Source organism: Bombus huntii, unplaced genomic scaffold (assembly GCF_024542735.1).
Source record: "Bombus huntii isolate Logan2020A unplaced genomic scaffold, iyBomHunt1.1 ctg00000061.1, whole genome shotgun sequence".
NCBI lineage: Eukaryota > Metazoa > Arthropoda > Insecta > Hymenoptera > Apidae > Bombus > Bombus huntii.
In genome coordinates this window covers 380,021-390,748 of record NW_026099322.1, presented here as the reverse complement: position 1 = coordinate 390,748, position 10,728 = coordinate 380,021, and positions in this window count along the sequence as shown.

Here is a 10,728-nt window from a genome sequence, read left to right as displayed (position 1 = left end):
ATTTCACTCGAAGGATTTTATTAAAGTAAAAAGTACGTCAAAATAAAATTACGCTCTGACCAGAAATTATTAACAGTCACTGTGTACGCTATCATTTCGTAAAAGCGCGTTATAATTAAATTTTATTAAAAGGATAATACCGTTAAACAGCTTCGAGGCAAATACTAAAAGTATCGGATAAGCGTTTTTTCATCCAGCAAAAATTCAACAAGAACGTACTGTAAAATGGTAAGAAACTTCTAAAATTCTTTAATACGTCAAGAAGTTGGCGTTCGAGTCTAAAGTGGAGATAAAAAAATGCTTGTTTTCACCGAAAAGGCGAAAGCTCAAGAGATCGTTTTAAGCGTCTTAAGAAAATTATAGCCCGTAAGCATGGAACGTTGAAAAAGTAAATTCGAAGAACAGAATATTATTTGGAGATTGTTTTATTGGGCATGCGCATAAAGGAGCGCAACCACCTCTCTATGAACGCTTTCTACATACGAAACGGTTGTGTGCTGAACAAACATCGGACCAATCTCGGTTCACTTCTTCCCTCGCGGCCTGCTTTCGCGAATCTCCATCCCTGAAACCATCCTTTCATCCCTCGTGGTCGTGGGTTTTTCGACGCTTCTCTCGTGCGATTGAAAGTAAAGGGAGAGAAAAGAATTAGAGCGATGTTCATCGATTAGGGACGAAGGGTGAGAAAGCATACAACAGTGAAATAGCAAACAGAGAACTTTTTAGGCCTTTAGGCTTTTAATCATTTTTGATAACGTTAGAATCCCAAGGAGAAGTGTAACTGGAAGTCCGCTTTACTGCGGAAGGCAGAATTATGAAATGTAAATAAATAAATAAAGTAACTTTAGAATCTTCAATTTTTAATGATTTAAAAATCTCTGATTTTTAATAATTTTAGGATCTTTAAGAGAAGATTAATCTTAATAATTTTGGAATCTCTGGACAATTTTCATAATTTCATTGATCGATTAAAATGATTTTTGATTCCAAAAATTAAAGTTCCGCGTGAAATTTATTTTTATCAATATCCATAGTTTTTAACAACAAAACACGAGATTCAGTATAAAATAATTTTTTTACCATCGCGCCGGTGTGAAATTTTAAGCATGGACACTGTGTACCTGGAAAATAAGTCGAATACAGAACGTAAAAACGCGTAAAATAGGTTTGAAGTAGAAAAAATGAGGTTTGTAGAATTGTAAAGTGCTGTACCGAGCAGGATTTTTTATTCAAACGAAGTACTTTGTGGTCGAAAGTTTTACGGATTCTAAAGCGATGAGAGCAACAGGTCCCCTACTAAATGTTTCATATTTTTAACTAATTGTTAAGAATTTCAAACGGATGAGATAACCTCGTTAAAGACCGTAGAGAATTTTAAAGTTTGTCGTTTTGTATATAAAATCTGGTTATAGACGGTCTCTACTGATACCATCTTTCGGTTTAAATCTTCTTCTTTGCAAATCAATTAAAAATTCTTTCAAATAAAAACTATTTATACTTATGTAAATTATTATGAATTTATAAATATATTTAAATTTGTTGTGGCCAGACACGAAGGCCTAATGTAAAATAAACTGCCTTGCATAACTTACGTGTAATAACAGCTGGACAAATCTTTAATTCTGTGGTTGACGAGGAAAAAAACAAAAAATGTTTATCACGGAAAACGTATAAATATAAACTCGTTGATTCGATAAACGCAACAACGATGAGCCTTTGCGTCATTCTTATGCCAATACTATTGATCGAACTGAAAGAAGCTTTCAACACGTTGAATGCTAGCTTTACAGGGATTACCCGTGGCGCCATAATGAATTTTTTTATTATGCGATAAATGTAACGGTGAAATATTATAGGTCTATATTTCATGTATAAATAAATTTATTTTTATATGTTTTATACTGTATTAATTTCGTCACGCCGTTGTAGTAACGATGGTGATAATGAACAATCGACATTTGTTCAAATTTTTTGATTTTATTTTTACCAATCTTGGTACTCCGGTTACCGGTGACCTTCATGGCGGCACCGACAAGTTGAGTGTCGGTGACCGATGACCCCCGTGGCATGTGACATGCTAAAATGAACGCGGTTCCGATCAGTCCTTGAAAAACTGCGTGATTCTCGTTTACAATAACATCATGACAGAAAAGTAATTTCAGATATAAAATATCTCAAGTTTTACAGTTTAGGTGTTAGATGCTGTGAAAAATTGAAATAGAATAAAATTATCTAAAATATAATAACATAAGTCCAAACGAAACGTTTATGAGTCATTCGCGATTCGATGACGTTAACTAAGCATTACATGCTATTTCCAATGAAATTAAGACAAAGTACTGTATAATTAATTTTATCGTAAATTATGTATCCCATGAAACAATGGAACGAACTGTGAAACGCGAAAACTGGAAAATTTCAATCTTCTCCTTCCATCGTTTTTGAAAGCAGCAAAATCGTAATTCAGAATGGAAACATTGTAAACACGATATTATGTTCATAGAATTATCAATTCGAGTAGGTACATAATTTATTGTAACGTAAAACCGGACACTAACGATGATCGAGCATAATTCCCTTTCGCATAATTACTCGAGTTCTCTAATAAACGTTCACTAAATCAACCAAGGTTGCTCGTTCGATTGAAACGAAAAACCATTCGAATAAATAGTCTGAACGTTTAAAAAGCGGATCGAGAGGCAAGTTATATCAAGGTTTCCACGAAAAGAACCTACAAACGTCGCTAATAATCGCTGAGAACGAATCACTAACCAAAGCTAACGCGTTTGCCGATCGTGTTACGATAATGACGCGCTACGTCAAACCATTTCGATCTTAGATTTAAGCGAAGTTTCTACTTCCTCATCTTACATTCATCTATCGGTATATTGATTCTGGATAATGGAAAAAGTCACGGAACTGCGACCAATAGAAACTTGTTAACACGTTGCGAGAATTCTTTTTGTTCTTTCCTCCTATTAGAAGTGGATCAGCGAGTATTGATCGATGAAATAAAGTAATAGATGCAGATGGAGTTTCACTGAAAGATCGTATAACACTGTCGTCTAGTTGATACTTCCATGGACCCAGTTTCGATGGATATACTTTGACGTAAAACGCGACTAATTACTTCCATCGAACCACGTTTACCGTATCGTGCAACTATTTCCCTGGAACTGTCCCATTTATCGCCGGTACTCGTTAAGGAAACACTTCCTGTCCTTGGCTAACCCGGTCGTAGAATGCCTCCTGAATGCTCCGTGATATTTTCAGAAATTCTAGGGAATTTGAGGTCACTTGTAATCGTTGTTCGTGACGTTGCACGTCTAATACGTGATTCTTGTTTAGACACGGATTGATATAATGCAGCGATTTTCAATTTTTGTTCAACCTACCGCGCGTCTAAACTAATTATCCAGCAAAATTCTGCTAAAATTCTATTGAAATTCTGGTACGTTAAAAAATATATTATATTTGATTTAACATATGCCATATGCTGTATAGCTATCGTTATGTTTATTTTCTTGAACGCGTTCAATTTTTATATATTTTGCTTTAAAAGATAGATTGAGATGTACGAGGTAATGTTTATTCTTTGTAATGTGTTATTTTGTATTGGCACTGTTGGAGGAAAACACTCCACTCTTCCAGGAAAATTCTACCTCTGCTCTACTGTTTAGTTTTCCTGATTTTCGAACCTATTAAGCATTATCTATTACTAAATTAATTTGAAGGGCCTTCCAGACCAATAGCCTTTTCTGGAATATGCCTTGTGTAGATGGTGCAGCGAGATGTAAACAAACTGGATTTTTGGAATTATAAATACCATAGGCCCATGGCTTCGGGGCTCTATTGTAATGTCACGCTGTCAGCGTGCAGATCTGGATTAGCATACACTGAACTTATACCGTTATACTCGAATATATTTCTGTTACACATTAACAGAATACAGATAACCCCAACAGGTACAATTTTTCTCCAACGATGTTATTTAAATGGTTCATGTTGTTGACAATTTTTTAATCCGTGAAATTCCTGTTTTAACCATTTTAAAAGATTCAATTTATTTTACCTAGTTGGTCACCGATAACCACCGTGGCAACTAACGTGTTAACGGCGTGAAAAATTAAATTAAAGCAGAATCGTGAAAACACTGTAAATTCCCACCGATAAAAATTCAAAAATAAATGTACCAAACAAGTATCGGTCTTTTAAAATCAACGTCTAAAATACATGTACAAATCTCAAAAAGTAGTTTCCACGATTTTCTCCAGGAACTAATAGAAACAGCATCACTACTTCCCTTACAAAATCCAATCGATTCGAAACTCGTCAACTTTCAAAATCCACCTTAGATTCCCTTGGAAAACAAAAGCAAAAAAAAAAAATCATTTGTTTGAAGCAATTCAGCAAGGTTAGCCTGCGAAGGGAAACTCAAGATAAAGTGTTTCTCCCTAGTGGGAAGGTAAATTGTGACGACGGGCCTCCGGCCGCGTTAACGATGACACGTTCACATTTCCGGCACGCAACGTTTGCCTCTCACCTGATTACAACACTTCATCGTTCATCTTTGTTGATGTCTCCAGAAAAATTTTTAATCGATTAATATTATTATTATTGTTGTTATTATTATTGTTGTTGTTATTATTATTATTGTTGTTATTATTATTATTGTTGTCGTTGTTGTTGTCGTTGTTGTCGTTGTTGTCGTTGTTGTCGTTGTTGTCGTTGTTGCCGTTGTTGCCGTTGTTGCCGTTGTTGCCGTTGTTGTCGTTGTTACTAGTATTGATATAATTTTGTAACGTCTCATGGAGAATCTTTTCGAGTGCCATGAAACATTACAGACGATGCACAGGACCCGAGCCTAAGATTTGTAGCCTTGATAACCGGCCTCATGAATTATTGATGAGACATTTGAATTCATTTGAATGGCACGGCACGAAATCGCGAAGAAATCTCCGAGTATCGACGAGAGGATATCATCGCCTGACCTATCGTCATCCTCGTGCGATTCGTGAACCTGCATCTCATTTTTCTCTGCTTCTTTATGCCAGTTAATGCCACTAAAACTGCCGCGTGATCGATTCTCTGCTAATTTTGGGGAAGAGTTTGCTTTTTCTTTGACTTTGGTCTTCGCTGAACTTGTTAGCGAATCTGTTTCGCTTTTAGTGGGAGTAAGAAATAATTTAAGTATGGAATTATTTGAATAATCCTTCAGTTGGGTATTATTTTAATAATTCTTCAGATAAGATTATTTTAATGATTTTTTCAAGGGTTGGAATAATTTCAATAGTTTCGCAAAAGACATGATTTTTTCAAGGGTTGGAATAATTTCAATAGTTTCGCAAAAGACATTTTTCTATTTTAAGATCGTTGAACGTTATATAGAATATTTTATACGATCGCTGGCGATTCCTGAACTTGCACGCTATTTCCTTCTTCTTCTTTCTCTCGCGGATTACATCATTGGAACTTTCGTGAGATCGATTCTTCGCTATATGTTGACTCGTGTGTAACTTTTTCTTTATTCTTTCTAAACTTCGTTATTGAATCTTTTCCTGTCTTAATGAATATAAGAAGGAAGTTAAGTAATGTCAATAGAATTCTTGTACGAGAGATACCAATACATCCTGTTATTAGACTTTCATTATTTAGAAGAATGAAAAAAGAAAAAAATAATGTTAACTCAGAAAGAAGATATATCGATGTCTCAAGTCGTGTCATGTGCGATGATTCGAGAAATGAACAAATGTTATATAAATTACTTGAGCTAAGGAGGGCTGTATAATTCCAAAGATATTAAAAATCGTGATTTTCCTCAAACCGCCCTGCAATTATTATTTCACTTAAAAGCTAATTAAATTATACACGATAGTTATTACTAATACACGCGGTCGCTCGTGGTAATTATATCTTTTAAGTTACGACGAGATAAAAAATTGCTTCAACCTGATAGACTCTATTTAACCATTCGCAAGTTAATTAAAATATTTCCGCCAGGACTTGTTTACAATATCGATTGCAATAATTCCCCATGATCATGAAAAGGAAAAATCGCGTCTCTGTCTCTCCTCCTGTTCCACGTGCGCGATCGTTTTCTTCACGACGTACCTGGAAAAAATCGTCGATACTACAAATAACTGATTTTTTTCCTCTTTCGTGTAATATCAATCCATGAGCCAGCTGAGCGTATCCAACTCGATATTTCCAAGGATACCTGGCTGAAAACGCATAGCAGTAGGGAATAAATGGAATTACAGTCATCGAAAATCGTAGAAAACAAGCCCGAAGAGCTATCTGACGTCCATCGGTGGAACCCACCGAGAAACGGTCGACAAACTTCGGAAATGTGGTCAGTCGAAGCTTGCTTGATCAACAATAAGGGACAGGGCATGTCCTGAAAATTGATCATGGACGAAGGGGAAATAATTAATGTACAATATATCCAGTCCATATACAATGTATTAAAATTACATACGTCATGATTAACGTCTAACTGTTAAAAATGTGATGGCAATATGGGGAAATATTTTTCGTAATTGACAGAAAAGCTTTAACCATTTAATCATCGTTTATATAGATTTCATAAAAAATTCAAATGTTCTATAATTAAGTAAATAAATTGCGATTAATACACGTTTAACATGATATCAACGTACATTTCGATCGAATAAAAGCAAACTTAATTTTACTAGCTAAAAATGTGCTTAAGGTAAAGTTAGTCCTACTAAAAGTTAGTCACAGATTAAGATCATCGAATTTTATTGCATTCTAAATCACCTTATTTTGACGATTCGATATGCGTACGAAGAAACATGAATATAAACATACATACAAAGAGACATATGCTTATGTGCATGCATGTATGTACGTGTAAGTACCGTACATGTATGCACGTGTACCGTTCAACGGTACAGTCACCTGTTTTTATGCCGCAGATACAAGTAATTAACACCGTATGAGTTGTTATTCGCCTTCAAGACAGATTAATTACAATGCAACTTGTTCAGAACAATTTGAAGCAGTTATAGAATGTTGACATTTCGACCACACATGCACGCTGCTGTACAAGGAATTGCTTCATACGCGAGGAATTGCACTGTCCTCCTCGCGCGCACGGCTTCTCCGAATCTCTTTCATCCACAATAAATTATTTCCTTTTACAAACAAACCATCCATTTTAAAATCGTATTTAGCGTCGATGAAATTTTAATTACTCGCCGTGAAAACGTCGCGATTGTTTTCGACACCCCTCTTTGCCGGGACAAGAAACGATACAATCAAGAATTCCTTCGTATACGGAAAAGAGGGTCATACGCGCACGCCATAGCTGTACATTTCTACGTCTTCCCTTTTTTACCGACGACTCACGTTCTAACGTTCTAAAATTGGACCAATCAACGATCCTTTAATTACTCGTCACGGAGACTTGGCAATTGTCTTCGACACGTGACTTTGCCAGGACAAAATTTATTCCATCAGAAATTCCAGATTCTACGGATAAGAAGGACACGCGTAAGAACGTCGTTTCCGTCATCCTGGTAACTAATTACTGATTCTACCTTGTTCGTTAATTGCACGATTTCTCGAGATTTTCGAGAAAAAAAGAAGAAGAAAGAAAGGAACAAGAAGTAAAGGAAAACGATTCATACGCATACTACATAAAACTGATCGAATCATTTGAAAAATCCAAGCTGGCTCGAGGGGATTTTTTATCGAGAACGCCGGTGTAGTATCAACGTAGCGTCGCAGTAACGCAACGTTCAGCCATGCGACAGAAAAATGTATCACCATGAACACGAGCTTCTTTGCGTTTATCGACGAGATTCGTCTGACTGGCATTGAAGATGATCGATGCAACTCAATTACGGACCGAAGATACCTTCGCTTATTATTACTACTCTTGCTTGTTATTACTTCTTACTTCGTAGCAAACGTTTCCTGAATTTGTTTCGCAATTATCAAGTTACCATCGCAGTACGGTGTGCGATGGACAAAAATAGAAATAGTCGTTTTGATCTCATTACGCCGATATGATATCGTCAGCGCGTAAGTAAGTAATATTATAATTGTAAACAATAATCGTCCGCGGAAGCAATAGAGGATTGGTAAAAAGGGAGGATTAGTAAAATCGTTAGCACATCAAAGTCTAATCACTTGAAAATTAGCTCGTTCACTGTACGTTCTTGTTTGTTAGCTCTTGTTAAATAGCGTTTGTTACGACTTAAATATGAAGAATTTGAGCAAAGATACGTGCAATTTTAATTTCTAATTAGAAAATTTCTTCCCCCCTTCAAAGAGCAATTTGAAAAATATCGTTCAAACCACCTTACATTAATTTTGATCGTTCTGTGTCAAGAAGGTATCGTATCACAAAGTTACATGCTATGTAACTTTCGTTACAAACTGCTACATTCGATGTTCATTATTTTTTTAGTTGGATCTTTAGTTAAAATTAAAGTTACACGAAAAGTCTGTTCTTCGCCGAATGTCAGCGCAATATCTGAAGACACGGAAGGGAAGATAAATGATTTCTGCATGACGCTCACGATAAAGTGGTAGGATTTATTTACTTAAGCAACACTTCTCACACTGATGTGTGGTGATAAACAAAAAAGCAAATATTCAAAATATTTCGAGTCAGGGAGATACCAACAAAAATTTTATAAACAGGCTTTTACTCGTCAGATCTCCTGATATCAAGCTGCAGAGAGACTGCACGTTATATGCGTCTTTTATCTTCGTCGCGAGTGCTCGCCCAAATGCCGTACTGCGATGACATGGCGAATTTTTTTCTCGTTTAACATGTTCAAGTCGGGAGGATTTCTACGATTCCTGCTTTCCGCTCAGGAGAAAAAAAGAAAAAGGTGGAAACAATTTTCTCGCTTGATTTTTATTTCACAAATATTAATTCGTTATTGTTGAGAAGTATTGAAAAAAAAGTAAATAAATGATGTTGATACGTGCATCGATTTCGCACTGAAACGTGTTAATTTGTCAGTACATATATATTTACTGCTGAAGTTTATTTGTTTTTATATCTTCATAAATATAATTGAAAAACAATATCACAAATTATTTACAAATGTCAATGATCGCGTGGGAAAAACAGAACGTTCGTGATAAAATTGTCACCTGGTAGACCAAATGTATATTCTAGAATTATGGACATTTTTATGAATATGGAATATTTAGCAAAGCGCGAAGATAAATGTTTATCAATGGCAGATAACGCGAGAATAATCCGGGAATAATATGTTAAGAAAGAACACAATACAATTATTGTTCGAGTGGAGTATTTCATTTTATAGTTTCCAGAAGATTGATTTTCTCGGACAGGTGTTCGCGTTCGAATAAAAAATCCAGCAAATGGAGGTCGAAAATAGTATTTCTTACGCCATGGTGAAGGAATCGGTCAAATCAACTGATGGTATTATAATATATATCGTATCTACATTTCTAACGTGTTGCTAACGATGTTCTGGTGTTCTATCGTTCATATCTTTAATTCATGTTTATAACGCTATGAACACTGATCGTTTATATGATAATATCCTAGAAACTGAAACGGAATTATCTTTCTAAGAGACGTAGTTCCTTCCGTCGATTTTATTTATAAATTAGTAATACTGACTAATCAAGATTATGGGAAATATTGCGATTGATTTAAGAACAATATAAGAGAATTGTAGTTTGTATAACATAGGCCATGAAAAGCAACAGGAGATTATGAAACTTGTCTTTAAGGGAGGAAAGTTTCACTTTGTTAAAATGCCATTCTTCAAAGTATGATTTTACTCGACGAATGAAAGAATAATGGTAAATTAGATAATATAGATTTAGAATAATTGAATAAAAGCTGTATGGCATTTTATATTCTCCAAATAAACGAGAACAGAATTATAAAATAGAAAGGAATAAAAAGAATAGAGAGTCGGATCCAGGAAAAGTACTACAAATAAAATTAGGGTAGAGAAGTATCAAAATTAATGCAAGAGTGTATTAAAATTTTATCAAAGTAGGATATATTTTCCCCAAAGGGAAGCAACATACCTCCGAGCGATTTGATTAAGAAGCCACTAACCAAAGTTCCCTCAACGAAAAGGTGGTGAACATCAAAGGAAAAGTTGGCAAAAACATGATGGCAGTTTCCGGTAAAGCACAATCTCGCAAGATCATTTTTTCGTCACGCACTAGCCCTTTCGTCGAACCCATTAGACTCCCTGTGGCCATGGAGCTAAATGGAAGGTCGAATTATAGAAAAAAAGGTCTCGGTTCCTTGTCGGAAATCGAAGAAAAATATACTGTAACTCGATCGAAAAAAAAAGGAATGTACTTGCTAGAAAATACAAGAGACATGTTTAAAAGAAAATTGCAATTTTCAAATATTTTCCTTTATAAACTGTTGGTACTTTTTTACAGGATTGAAACGATCGATAGGGAAACTGTGTCAATTTGGTGCATAATTTATAAACGATAAAACGGAAGTATCAAGGATATATCGATTCAAGAACTCTGTCTCTTCCTATTATTTCTCTGACGTAGAGAGATGTCCTTAATTAAAATATTCCAAGTCGAACGATTCTGCGCATTGCTTCGTAAATGGACAATATTTATCATTTTTAACGTGCACGCTGCAATGACTTGAAAAGGGAGTTCTGAGCTCTGTTTGCTCTTAACGGTGTATTAATATTCGATTGAAATGAGAATCTAGAAACAAAGGGAGAG